Source organism: Borostomias antarcticus, assembly GCF_949987555.1.
Source record: "Borostomias antarcticus genome assembly, chromosome: 13".
In the NCBI taxonomy this organism is placed as follows: domain Eukaryota; kingdom Metazoa; phylum Chordata; class Actinopteri; order Stomiiformes; family Stomiidae; genus Borostomias; species Borostomias antarcticus.
The window spans coordinates 11,734,149-11,748,948 of NC_140246.1; positions in this window are offsets into that span (position 1 = coordinate 11,734,149).

Below are 14,800 nucleotides of genomic sequence, written 5' to 3' on the forward strand. Positions count from 1 at the left end.
AGGAGGAGGGGCATAGGTGAGGACAGCAGAGAGGGGTGGAGGACCAGGAAGAGAGAGAGCAATAGAAATAGATAGAAAGACCGGTACAGGGGGGGTGGGGTTAAGTAGCCCTCCCTACCCCCAAACAGATGCCAGAGTTAGGATTAGGAGACCCCCCCTCTCCTCCATCATAGATTAGACCATGAGCTTCCTGTCTCAGAAAAGGCTACACATTTTCAAGTTTTCCTGTGCCCCGTCCACTTCCATTGTAATGAAATTTGAGTTGGACGAAATGGTCGATCTAGTTCAATACTTGAGCGATCAGTGAATTTATCGGCTCTGTGTTTCAGGTTCATGTTTCTGCAAATAGAGATAAATGTCAAAAATTGCACAATGCTGCACTCTTGGACAGCATCAGATTGCTACCCCATCAACAGGCACACAGCCAGAGCCAGCGACTCAGAGGTGGAGCTTGAACTTAAATAAACCCAGTTATTTAATTAGTAGGGCTGGGTTCAAAAAATTGATTCATCGATTCTGAATCAAATGATTCTGAATCTATTCATGAATCCCAAAATCAATCTTTTATTTAATGAATGAATTAATACATGAAGTAATGAATAGTTCATTCATTCATTCAATGATTCATTCATTCATTAATTTTTGGAAATCAGTATCAATACCCAGCCCTAATATTGATGTGTTGCATAACTTGGCAGTCATGTAATTAAGGTTACAGCTAAAAAAACAGGTTTCGATATTGAATTGAATCGAATCGAATTGAATCGTGATAATCGATTCTGAACCTTGTGAATCGGATTCTTGAAATTCGACTCGATACCCAGCCCTATTAATTAGCCTAGTTGATGGCAAAAACTGTTCTCATGCAGATTATGAACTGGCTTCCAGTCGTGGCTCGATGTAATAGACGTGCCAGATGAGAGAAATGTGTGAGCTTGTGACAATGGTTTTAAGTGGCAAAAAAAGTTGTTAGTCTCAATAAATAGCCTACATGTTTTTTTTTGTTTTTTTTTATTGCACATTTATGCCTATTTTTGTTGGTTATGACTCACATACTATAATTCTCCTCAAAATACAACAATTTTAAGACTAAGATGATACTTAAACATTTGCCATCTGACAACTTGGAGGTGCCAGAGGCCGTAGACTGCTTGGGCTGGAGGGAGAGACAGAACAGTTAGCTATGTGAAAGAGACATATACTATTTGCAGAAGAGACATGGATAAGACTGTCCAGCCTGTGATAGAACTCTGGAATTTTGTCATCCACCACAGAAACAGAATCTAATAAGATGGCTAACTTAAGCAATAGCTTAGCTAGCTAGTAGTGCCAACTGCCTACCTAGCACATCACATGAGAATGAATCATGGACTGAAATGGTCTGTCATAGATTTACAGTAGTGGATTTTGATCCACTACTGGATTTTGATCAATCAAACAAGGACTACAGACTCCAGAGACTTATTAAAACGGTGTTTTCCCGATTTGTGAAACCTTTATCCAAAACAAGAGCAATTTCACAAAACAACATCACTTACACCTTTGTTTTTTACATTTGTGAAAATCAGTAAAAGGGCAATTTCACTCTTTTTTCCACATATACAGTAGACCACTATTCTTGATAATCTATTCCAGATTTGACAGGTCTATTTGCAGCAAGTCTCTGGAGTTTTTGATTCTCTAGGGGCGGCTGTAGCTCAGTTGGTAGAGCGGGTCATTCAATGATCGAAGGGTCAGTGGTTCAAATCCCAGCTCCAACTGTCCACATGTCGAAGTGTCCTTGAGCAAGACACCTAACCCCAAATTACTCCCAATGAGCAGGTTAGCACCTTGCATGGCAGCTACCGTCATTGGTGTGTGAATGGGTGAATGAGAGGCCATTGTAAAGCACTTTGAGTGCCGCTAAGGTGGAAAAGCGCTATATAAGTGCAGTCCATTTACCATTTATGTCATAGTTTCTGATCTAGGTCTAGATGGGAAAAAAGAGTGAAATCGCTCTTTTCTCAGTTTTCACAAATAGGATAAAGGTTTCACAAATCTGAAACTGTGTTAAATGATTCTCTGGAGTCTACTTGATAATGTAGTGCAGGTTTGACAGGTCTACGTGTCATAGTTTTTGATCTAGGCCTGGTCTAATGTGGTCTACATGGGGAAAAAAGAGTTTAAAGCGCCCTTTCTCTGGTTTACACAAATAGGATAAAGGTTTCACAAATCTGAAACAGTGTTTTAATGGGTCTCTGGAGTCTATCTGATAATTTAGGGCAGGTTTGACAGGTCTAAATGGTGTGGTTTTTGATCTGTACCAGGTCTTATGTGGTCTAGATGGGGAAAATAGAGTGAAATCAACCTTTACTGTGTTTTCACAAATAGAATAAGGGTTTCACAAATCGGAACCTGTGTTTCAATGAGTCTATAGAGTCTACTTGATAATCTAATGCAGATATGCCACATCTAAGCCGCAAATCAGATCCCAAATTTGGCCTTGTGTTTGACTGTGAATGTCAAACAAATATCACGAATATCAAACATCATGCTATCTTGAAAGCGCATTGTGTTGCCTCTGGGTATGAAATGCGCTATATAAATAAAGCTTTGATTGATTGATTGATCTTTACCGCGGTCATAAACCTAGCGTCATTTACTACCAGGGCGATACGAAAATACATAGTGCTAGCTATGTATACATTGAAATTGAAATACTTTCAAAGAGAGAGGCAGATTGGCGGGGGTAGTTCAAATTAACCGGAAGAAGAATACAGCTTTTTCTTTTTGTTCTTCTTCTCTAGGTTTACTGGCAGATTACAAACAACTTCAATGTGCATATGCCACCTACTCTACCAGAGTGTGTATGTAATTTGCCTACCCAACCTGTGTCACCTAAGAAAGTAAATAATGTCTTGCATTTATTGTTTTACATTCATTACTCACATTTAGGTTGCAAAAAGTATGTGCCTTCATATAATTATCAGTCTTATTAGAAATTATACACCCAAAACAAAAATGTAAGCATTGCTCCTCAATATTAGGCCTACAGAGCTGGTTTATCTTAACTAAAGCTTTACTGATGTTGGTCATCTAATTAGTAAACATACAGTCTATAAAAAGTATCACCTCCTATTGCAGACTTTTTTTCCTTGACCAAATTAGTGTACAATATGCAGCGTTTAAGATCCTTGCCGCCACACCAAACATTGATACAAAAAACAATAATACAAATTAGGCTATATATATAAAAGTCTTAAATTAAAAATCGTAAACTTTTTAAATATTTCTTCCTAAATGCGCTTTCAAAACCACTGTCGCGCCCACATTAGGACAATTTATTTTCAATAATACTAAGAGCCTATAGGCCGCGAGCTCTGTGCCGCTCCATGCTGCTCCTTTCTGAGGTGATTGGAAGACTCTGCGCGTGAAGGGATTTTTTCTTCAGTGAGCGGCATGAGGTTACAACGAAAGATAGGTAGGCTATTGCTGCTCAAATATTACCATAGTGTTAACCAGTGTTTGAATTGAGAGTAGGGGGGGCAACATTTTGACGTGAGAAAAAAAACCAAACTGTTCTGCCGTCTCGTCCCATCTATTTACAAAGAATACCAGTTGTGAACAGTATGCTAATGAGAAATCCGTATGACAATTCAATATGCACAACGTTTCAAACTTCATCTAGACACCACAAGCATGTCAATATGACTTTATGACCGAGCACTAGGCCATACCCAACATCACAACATCAAACTGCAACTGCCTGCTGGTGCTAGCTTCCTCGCCGATGGTGATGTTGCTAGTGCTAGTGCTAGCTCCGATAGCCTCTGGAGCACTTCTGCATTCGATGTCACCTGCTGCGCTGTCATTTCGAGTGGTAGCTTCTTCATTAGCATTGCCAGATTTTATTTTATTTTATTTTATGAAGAAGTGGTAAATTGTTTTTATAGCTCTTTTTGCCATTATGAGCAGGTTGGCTAGTTGTAGCTTGTTGAGCACTGAGCAGTACAGTCAGATCTCATTTTTTTCGACGGACGAGTTGTGCCATTAGTGGATTATGAATATATATATATATTTAAAGGTAGCCTAGTTTAAGTAATAAATACACTTTTAAAATTAATGATGATCTAACACAAACTGGTACAAACCACAATTATGTATTTAATAATTGTGTTAATTAGTAAAAAAAAAAAAAAAAAAGTTTTTTTTTTTTTAAGAATCTGAGCAGAGTTGGGCTGTCCAATCAGGGGGGGCACTTGCCCCCCCTGCCCCCCCTATAAAATCGCCAATGCACCTAGGCCTACTCCTCAAAATGCCTAGCCTACTGTCTAAAATACATTTATGTTAGTAATCTAAGTGCCGTTATAGCTACAGTTAGACGTGCTGACAGCTCCTGCCCATCTCAAGCACGTTGGTAAAGCCTTTGGTTTTATAATTCCCTGACAACTAGCGGATCCTATAACCTAATATATCAATACAATTTTCCAGATGGGCATACAACAATTTTTGAAGAGGAAGAGAGAGGAGAATGATGAGACCAGTCAGATAGGCTAGGTTATTGAAGAGGAAGAGAGAGGAGAATGATGAGACCAGTCAGGTAGGCTAGGTTATTGAAGAGGAAGAGAGAGGAGAATGATGAGACCAGTCAGGTAGGCTAGGCTATTGAAGAGGAAGAGAGAGGAGAATGATGAGACCAGTCAGGTAGGCTAGGCTATTGAAGAGGAAGAGAGAGGAGAATGATGAGACCAGTCAGGTAGGCTAGGCTATTGAAGCGGAAGAGAGAGGAGAATGATGAGACCAGTCAGGTAGGCTAGGTTATTGAAGAGGAAGAGAGAGGAGAATGATGAGACCAGTCAGGTAGGCTAGGCTATTGAAGAGGAAGAGAGAGGAGAATGATGAGACCAGTCAGGTAGGCTAGGCTATTGAAGAGGAAGAGAGAGGAGAATGATGAGACCAGTCAGGTAGGCTAGGCTATTGAAGAGGAAGAGAGAGGAGAATGATGAGACCAGTCAGGTAGGCTAGGTTATTGAAGAGGAAGAGAGAGGAGAATGATGAGACCAGTCAGGTAGGCTAGGCTATTGAAGAGGAAGAGAGAGGAGAATGATGAGACCAGTCAGGTAGGCTAGGCTATTGCCGGCTAGCCATGATTCACATCAGGGGGATTCAGGAGCAAGGCAAGCTACCTGTAGGCTAACAGTTTGCCCGCTTCCCAGGGACCAGTAAACTCTGTTCGGGCAAGAGGAATGCCTAATGCAGGTGTCTGATCGGACAAGTAAAAAAATGAATATGATAAATTGGCCTTGTGTTGCTAACATTACGTAACGTTATCTGAAAATACAGTTTGAGCCGAAGCGGAGCTGCTCCATTTGAGCTACGCGCTGCTGTCTGTCTGTCTGTCGGTCAGCCCTTCAAGCGAGCGTTGTCAAGGAGACATAAACCACAAGCGCGAGTAGGTTCTGCAACTTTCGTGTGAGTCAGGCGCAGCGCTGCCTGATTGTGCGACCGTCTTTTTGGCTGGCTGAACTAACACTAGCTTGCGTTAACGTTCCTCCAGCCACCTAAAATGTGCCAATCAAAATAACAGAAAAAGCAACAAATTATTTAGGCATGTTTAAAGACTAGCTTACCTTTTTATTTATTTATCTACAACTGCTGTTATAATGGTTACCTACAATACATTTGATTAAAATATGTCTATAAACCATATGATTTATTAAGTGCTTGTGTGGGTTTACTGTTTTATCCTGTCCAGTTACATGTAATTAATTACATTTTAAGCTCTAGGAATTTACCAGCCTTACGAGATAAGTTAGGCCATCTTTATAGGCCTACTCTTCAGTTAATTGTTTTTTTTAGGCAGAGGAAGGGATTGTGGTAGGAGAGGACAGGACTGTGGCACAGGCACAGAGTGGAGGCACTAGTGAGAGAGAAGAGGAGAGAGAGGTTGTTGAGAGGAGCGCAAGAGAAGAGAGAGGAGAAGGAAGGGGACATCACACCAAGAGATCAGTTCCACAGGAAACACTGCAATATGCCTACATTTATTCTATGCAATCTTTGCAAAGCAGCCAACTCTAAAGGAGGGTGTGAATGCGACAAAGATTTCCAATGTAAATTTTTGCTGCATTCACACCCTCCTTTAGAGTAGGCTACTTTGCACAGATTGCATAGAATAAATGTAGACATATTGTACACTGCTCAAATGTGGAGTTATTTTTCCTTGGTGCAGAAATAAAAACAGAAAGTCATTAAATAGTGTCCTCTTTCAAATAAAATGTTAGCCCTAACCTATCATTTCAAATTGTATAATATTGTTTCATATGCTTGTAATGGGTTGTTGGGGGTGGGGTAATCCTGGATTTTTCTGCCAACGGCCAGACGCTCCAGCGGCATTCCGACAGAAAAAGCTAGCGCGTTCCCCCAACCGGCCGCCCAATGCCCGCTGAAAGCTGCCGCCAATATGCCTCCCAAAATCTACTGGCGGGCCGATATAGGACTATGGAACACTGTGCTTGCACGCTAAGCTCAAGGACAAAGTGGGGTGAATGGATGGACTAAATTTAGTCCATCATCATTCATTTTGGTAAAAGTTGATTGCGCTCAAACAACATGAAAGAATAAAACTAAAAATACAAAGTACATGAGATGGTTGAGAAGCAAAGGGAACTGTTTAAATTAATGGCAATATACCTGGCTGAGTTGAACTGAAAATATACCCTTGATTGCTGTAGTTCAAACTCGGAAATTACCTGTTTGCTCTTTCGCTCTTTAATGGTGGTGTGATATGCGTTTTCGGGGGTGTCAGTGTGATGAGAGATTTGAACAGATCTTTATGTGCAATTTCGCATGTATTGACATCCACATTAGTGTAATCCAGGCCTCTGTTTTGAGAGGGGTTTCCCTCGCATACTCTCAGCATAACACATGAACAGCTGATCTGTGTGCCACACAGACAGTGTTCAATTGACATACTGCATGTGTCCAGGGCTCTGAACAGACACAAAACATGCCACTCAACACCCTCGACCTCAGGGGGAGGGGTGAGGGCCGGCAGCACCAATCCTTCGTTCACACAGCCAAGAGGTAACACCATTGGCAGGAACAATTGATTGGGTTGGAGAATCACACTCGACCTGTTGGAGCTCAACCGGAGGCAGCCACTGCTGACAGACAACGCATGGAGCTCACCAACCCTCTTGGTGGACGCTAATGATGTCACGGTGGGGATCTTTTTTTTGCGGTGGACGCTACCGCAAGCAAAAAACACTAGAGTGAGCGGTCTTGAGTGAGAGGTGTTTAAGGCTAATAGATGGGGGGAGGGGGGGGGGGGGGCGGCTCTGTTGTTCCTGAGAACTTCTAGCATGTCAGGGTGAAGGCTCATGCCCATAATTGCCGGCGAGAGGGACACGGATGCCACAGTGTTCCTCATGCCTGAGTCAATAGGTCCTCTGTCAGAGCAAACCAGCAGGTTTACAGTTCAAGGCCAGGGAAGGGCAATAGCAAAAATAATATTTTTTCTTGTATATTACAGTATGTATTTAAAAAATAAAAATAATAAAAATTATAGTATTTTATTCTTTTTGCAAATCATATATGGTTTAATAAAAGTGTCAATATCACTTGTTTTTGTCCACGATACATTCAACAACTGATGAAATACATTCATGGGTGGAGGTCTGTGCTCTCCGAGCACCCCTTTCTAGTGTTACATTTTAGTATATTCTGTGTACCTACTGTAATTAGTCCCTACTGTAATTAGTCCTTGATTGGGCCTTATTGTATGTCCTTACTGCTATAACTGGGATACCTACCAACAGTAACTACCTAAACAATCTACCTACATACTCTCTATCACTACAGCTGCACTCAATGCGACCTAGAGAGAGAGAGAAAGAGAGAGAGAGAGCAAGAGCATCATGAGTGTCCTCAGTGTGAGTGGGAGAAATTAGGCACAGAGAGGATGGGAGAAATGGAGGGACAGGATATCATCCAGAGGTCATGTAAGCTCACACGCCTTATGTAACCGGATTCACAGAAAACTGCAGAGGACTGACTTGCTCCCTCAGTGCCACAACACACTGCACTACACAGTCCACTCACATGGATGCACAAACACCCATGTGTAATGCATGCAATTATATACATATAGACGGCATCTAAAATGTTGACAGCTGATGTGTTTATGATATGCTAATTTTATTATTTACTAAAGCCTCGGCTGCCTGAGAAAAAACAGCTCCAGCTCTTTTCAGGGCTGATTCAAGACCTTAGATGCTTTGGAAAGGTGGTGTTAAAGTTACTTAATACATCGCCTAGCAGCTAGCTACTACCTGAGTACTAGTGTGAGACCTGTTCTGGAACATGACAAGCGGGTGTGACAAGTGAGCAGTGGATGCTAGATAGACGGGACAGAGGTATAACTTTGGAGAGACGGCTTTTTATTTTAGTTTTTAAACAAAAATTGTTAAGCAAACAACAAATCGATCCTATTAATCAGGATGGGGACCCTATGTAATCTGTGGGCTGGGAAAGGAGGATTTGGTGTGAGGAGATCCTGTATATACGTACCGCATAGCCCCAAGTAACACACATAGATGTGTACACTCACAGGACCAATACAGATAGAATCAGGTTTTATTGGCCAAACATGCTTTTACACATGTAAGGAATTTGACTCAGGTTTTAGTCATTTCAGTTTCAGGTGCTGTTTTCTGGGTTTACAGATACATTGAGAGTGAAACACAAACAGGTAGCCTAGTGGTTTAACGCGCTGTGCCAGTAACCGAAAGGTCACTAGTTGAAATACCCAAGCCGAATAGGTGAAAAATCTATTCGGAAATGTACACTTGAGCAAAGCACTTAACCCTAATTGCTCCTCTGAGTTCCTCTGGATAAGAGTGGAGAAAAAAGGTATCTGTGTTGTGGAATTTACATCCAAACACCTTAAACCTTTGTCCTCTCACTCCTTTTGTAATTCATCACCTCCCCCAAATATTCACATAGCTGTGCTAACATACAAAATGGCTTCCAGGAGGCCATCTGTCTACAACAGAATAACCATCCTTTGTCATCCTTTGTCCCCAATTGCCGCCTTTTTCTTATGTCACATGTCTGTACTCTTGGCCACGCCTGCCATTTCATATGACGTACAATGGAGTAGCCAATCACATCCTGGAAGCACCGTACCTGTGGTTTGACTGCATATAAGGCACAGCAAAAGACAGAGCCGGCACTTCGCTGGATACCACCCTTGTTGCGTTGTTCAGGAAGTCCTTGCGCTCGTATGCTTTTCACAATAAACCAGACTTAACCTTTTGAGCGAATCTTGGTAAATCCTTTTTTGACTAGATCAGTTAAATTTCTATTACATCTGTTGAAATGTTAGATTAACTGTTGGGATTGTGATACACAGGGCCGTAATCAGGACCTAAAAAATACGTACATAAAAAATGGTGGGGGTAGGGGTCTTTAAATTGGTAACGTTAATTTACTGTAATTGAGGATGCATTTTAGGGTGTAAATGCTATCTATGCCTCTAGATAGGATTAAATTTGAGAAAATATTAAAGAAACGTTCAAAATGAATTGCAACCGCAGGCGCGGTTATTATTATGGCTGCCGTAATTGTGAGGCCATAGATAGGGCACTGTTAGAATAGGGGGAACTGTGTGTGTGTGTTCTTCATCTGGTAAAGAAGAGTATGTGGTCTGTTGATTGTGCTGGGAGTGTTTTGTCACAAACAAAATCTTTTAGGGTCATCAAAATCCTAGGGCCCAGGGCCCGGTCTTGGTCTTGACTCGGTCTCAAACCCCAAAAGTATTGGTCTTGTCTTGGTCTCAATATACTCTGGTCTTGGTCTTGACTTGGTCTCTGGTTGGGTGGTCTTGACTACAACACTAGAACGGTCAGGTGAACGTAACTTTGGGGGGGGGGGGGGGGGGGGGGGGCATCTACACCAGAAGATGAAAGACCAAGGCCAACAGGATCACAAAGAGGGTCAGGAAGAGCTATATTATTAATACACACATTATAACAGAATACTTTGGAATGCAACTTGATTATACAGGTTGATATTCTGACGGATGAACAATGTACACAATCGCATGTTATCACACATAACACATCACCAAATGAATCCAGATAGGATCGCATAGAATGGTAAGTGCCTACATATGCTTCACCTTACTGACCTTTGTGGACGGTGTTGACATTCTCTTTGAAGCTTGTAAGAACAGACCCCTGCTCTGGGCATTTCATGGTTTATGGCAGGATAACCCCTCTAGAGAGTAGACTAAATTACCTCTCCAGGCCCAGTTTATGATAAGTGTTTAGTAGACTGTGGTCTCCTATTGTGCCATTGTTTTTTGTTTCTATAATTGCACCCTCTGGAAAACCACCTGGAATTGTAAACTCTTAATCTCGTTTTGTTCACCATTGTTGATGACGTGTAAATTATGTGTTAACCAATCAGCTTCTATGAATGTCAGGTCCTAGCTTTGAATATAGAGCTGTGCCCAAGACGGAAAGTTCAGTTCTTGGGGAAACCTCTCTCTTTTGTGTTCTTGCCAAAAGCCCGACTGCAACTATATGTATTTTTGGATTTTTTTTTTTTACTCTTGATTCACATCTAGTAGGGCTGCACAATTAATCGTGAATTAATCGAAATCGCGATTATGACCTCCGCAATTAACTAATCGCAAAAGGCCGCAATTAATGTGATTCATAATTTTGCTTTGAATTGAGTGTGCTAGGACTACACGGACGAATCACAGGCACTTATGCTGTCTGACCAATCACATGCGTTCCCGCTGAGTGCGCTGTGCGTAGCAATTTCACTGAGAAGACAGATAGCAGTAGGTCAAGACCAGTGTCACAAGAGTACCTGCAGCCGTGAGTAGTGAAAAAATGAGCGAAAATGATGTCAGTGAGTTAGTAGCAAGAAAGGGATCAACGTTTGTGATTTGGGAGCATTTTGGTAATTATATATTAATATTATATATTAAATATTAATCACAATTACCATTTTGAAGCAAATAATCGCAATTATCTTTTGTCATAATCGTGCAGCCCTAACATACAGTAGTTACATTAAATCTAGCATTCACAGGGGAAACCTTGTGACCACTTTGGCACACACTGCCATCTGCAGACGTTGGGTAACTGCCATTGTTGGATGTGTAAGAGGAGGAGGAATACATAGGCCTAATAGAGGACTAGTTGAGTGGTGCATGCAGAACCACTTACAGCTCAGCGTAAGTGTAACATGGTTAATATTGCTTCCACTTGCCATTCTACCAGACATGTATACAGTATGTGTATTTTAGTTTACTGTCGCTTTAAAAAATTCTTCCCATTTTGTGTTTGCTGCTTTGGCGGTAGGTTGACAAATTTAGAGCACCACACATTTCATTTTTCTGTACATTAATTTCTTCTATACTACTATATTTAAGATACATTTGTCATTGATTCTGTTAATTATATTTGACCGAGTTGAGATCGCAATGCCTGTGTTATGTAGCTCAGACGTTGACTGTTTTACCTACTGTAGCTAGTTATCGCCATTGCTTGCAAGCTAATGTTAATCTTTTTACTTGATAGTGTGCGCACCATGGTGATTGTATTACAGACTGCGAGTGTGATCGCCCATTTGTATGTCTTATCTGTCATTAGAAATATGGACCCGAGTAGAAATAAATGCCAGTAAGATCCCGCCTGGACCAGAGCAGATAATACATTGTGGCATCAGCAATTAGAAGAGTTCTCATACCTGTCTGTCTCAAGTCTCTTACAGGGGTCATGCCATCAAAAATGCATTTTCATGTACTCCATTACACTTGCACCTCAGAATTATTTTTTATACTTGCACCTCACCCCATTACTAAGGGTCCACCTATTTGTGTAAGACAACCTGACTTTGTTGGCATACCATTAAAAGATTTGGAGAAAGTGTCCATATGATCCATATTCCTATGCTGTCAATTGACACCTGACACTGCTGTCATTTTCTGCCAAAAATATCTTTACTGAGTTTATTTGTTCAAATGACCATTAAGGAAGGGGAGCTGTTTCAAGTAGCCTATATTGTATGTGTAAATTCATTTTATTTAGTGTATTATGTAAAACTAGTTCTGATACCCGTTAGAGCACACAATCAGTACTTGACCATTTTAGTCCTTTGGAACTGGGCCCCGAAATGTATTTTGCTCCTGAGCACAAGTCCCAACTGAATGGTGGTGAAAGGGCAATTATTCTCTGTGCTTATATCGACACTAATCGACTCCAAACTGCTCAAAAGCACATTGCTACCGTAGATTCTGTATGCCGAGAGGAATCAACATTTGGTCGTTTTTACTTATTTTACTGCTAGATCGACCAGAAGACATCTGATCAACTCTGACTGCTAACATTGTTAGCATAAGTGAATGGAGTAGAAAATAGCAACAATTAGCATCACGGCTAAGTCCCATCTGAATTATGGCTTGGTTTGTGGCTACTATTGTACAAGGTGGACAATAGAATGCACACATTTTTTAAGTGACTGGAGTAGAACATAGTGGTGTTTGGCAAGTCCCGTCTGAATGATAGCTTGGTTTGGCTAATGTTAGCCACAGGCTCCTCCCACCCAAGTGCAAAACAGAGCGGTTCAGGTATTCGTTTGTGCCAGCGGCCATCACACTCTATAACAGTGCCTGACTGTTCCTGAGTGTTGTTGGAGTTGTGTATGTATGTATGTATGTATGTATGTATGTATGTATGTATGTATGTATGTATGTATGTATGTATGTATGTATGTATGTATGTATGTATGTATGAGTATTACCACAGTTTTGGTCATACAATGGATGTGCATGGGCATCTTGAAAAATCATTCAAAAACAAGTTAAACTCTCGATTTCAAAGACAAGAAGCTCACCGAGGGTGTAATTGGTGTCCGTTGGTGTTCTGACATCAAATTCGTCGCCAAGTATGAATCCAGTAGGGTTTTATTGATCATTTTATGAAATCCATTGACTTGTATTGAAGCGACCGTTGTAGATGTGTAGATCAATCCGCAGAGGGGATTCAGAAAGCGGAACTACTTACGGTCGCTATTGTTATTGTTTATGTTGCTAGGCTACCTAGTTTGCGGAAGTTTACACACGTATGTGCTGCAACTAAATAATTCTATGCTAAATATTTAAAAAAGCCTTTCCAGATGAACTAGAATCTTACTTTATGGAGAATTATATGTCAGAACGCAAACTAACACCTAGGTGAGTTTCTTGTCTTTGAAATCGAGTTTAACATGTTTTTGAATGATTTTCAAGATGCCCATCCACATCCATTGTATGACCAAAACGGTGGTAGAGCAATTATAAACTTTCTCGAAAATGCTAACTTTGTCAACGTTTTGATCTGAACCATTGTATATGATCATAAGTAACCTTAAAACAGGGCTAAACATGCATTTTCCCTTTACTACTCCTTTAATAGAGAACATTTTGAGCCCGATCGGAAACGATCTCGCCAATCAGTGTTGGTTCTAAGGAATTTGAAATACTGGGCAGGTTTATGACAGCAAGGCGTGGTTGAAGTTAGTTAGTTATCATGAAGACATTTTCAGAAATTTTTCAGATGGTTCATCCAATCACCAGCCAAGTAGTTTTGAAAGCGCCTTTCCTTTTATAACCAGTTTCCAACTGAGAGTTACCAGATGGTAATGCAAAACTCGAGGACGCGGATAATGTGCTTTGCCCTCTAAACGGAAAGTTTACTTTCAAGAAACTCTCAGATGGAACAGTTAATAAGTAGGGATGCACCGATTGTAAAATTCTAGGCCAATGCCGATGTTTAAAATAATAATCCGGCCGATGCCGATGTTTATTTTATTTTAATTCCCCGTTTTGTGCCAGGGAAACAAAGAAATGAAGTGTTTGGTTCCAAAACGCCAATTTTTCACAGTTGCATAATAGGTAGGCTCTTTATCTAGGTGTGAACTATTTCTGGCATCATATTTTAAGATTAGGCTATACATTTTTGTGCAAAGCAAAACAACGTATTCACAGTGTAGCTGGAATGGAAACGGCATGAAGGTATGATTTATCATACCATGAAAGCAAACTACACGTGCGTTTGCGGCATTACGTCACGGATCTTCTCAATCTGCAGCTGGGTAGGCTACGTTTTGCAACAAAAAAAGCCGTAATTGTTGCGACATAACATCGGCAACTACCATCGGTGAATGTCATTTTATTTGCCGATGGCAGTCATCAAGGCCAACATCGGCCGATGCATCGGTGCATCCCTATTAGTAAGAGCGGGACAGTTAATAAGAGTGTGGTCATTTGCATACCATTGAAGCAGTTGCCCTTGTATGTCCTACTTTTCATAAATTGCGATGCGATTTTGTTTGCAGAGATGGGGCAGTGACGGGGGGACTGTCTAGACCTAGAGATGGGGCAGTGACGGGGGGAGTGTCTAGACCTACCAGTGAGGTTGTCTCAGCTCCTTCGGCTGAGTCTAGACAGTAGGGCTGAGAGAAGTCTGTCTGACAGAGCTCCTGGGGGGGCCCGGAGGAAGGCACAGTAGAGACTCTCGCACTCTCCTTCTCTGAGTCTTTGCCTGCGTCTTTCCTGGCGGACCTGCCATGCCTTGCGCTCAGCTCTCTTCTCCCTTTCCCTTAGGTCACTTATTTTCTTTTTCTTTTTGGCCTCAATATCGTTGGCATAGCCCTGTCTTCTTCTGTAAGTATGCTGCTCTACACTCAGGATCTGCATTTCTGCGCTCTCTATAAAGTTGCTGCTTCTCAGCTGCACTCAATTTGGCCATACCTGACAAAAGGA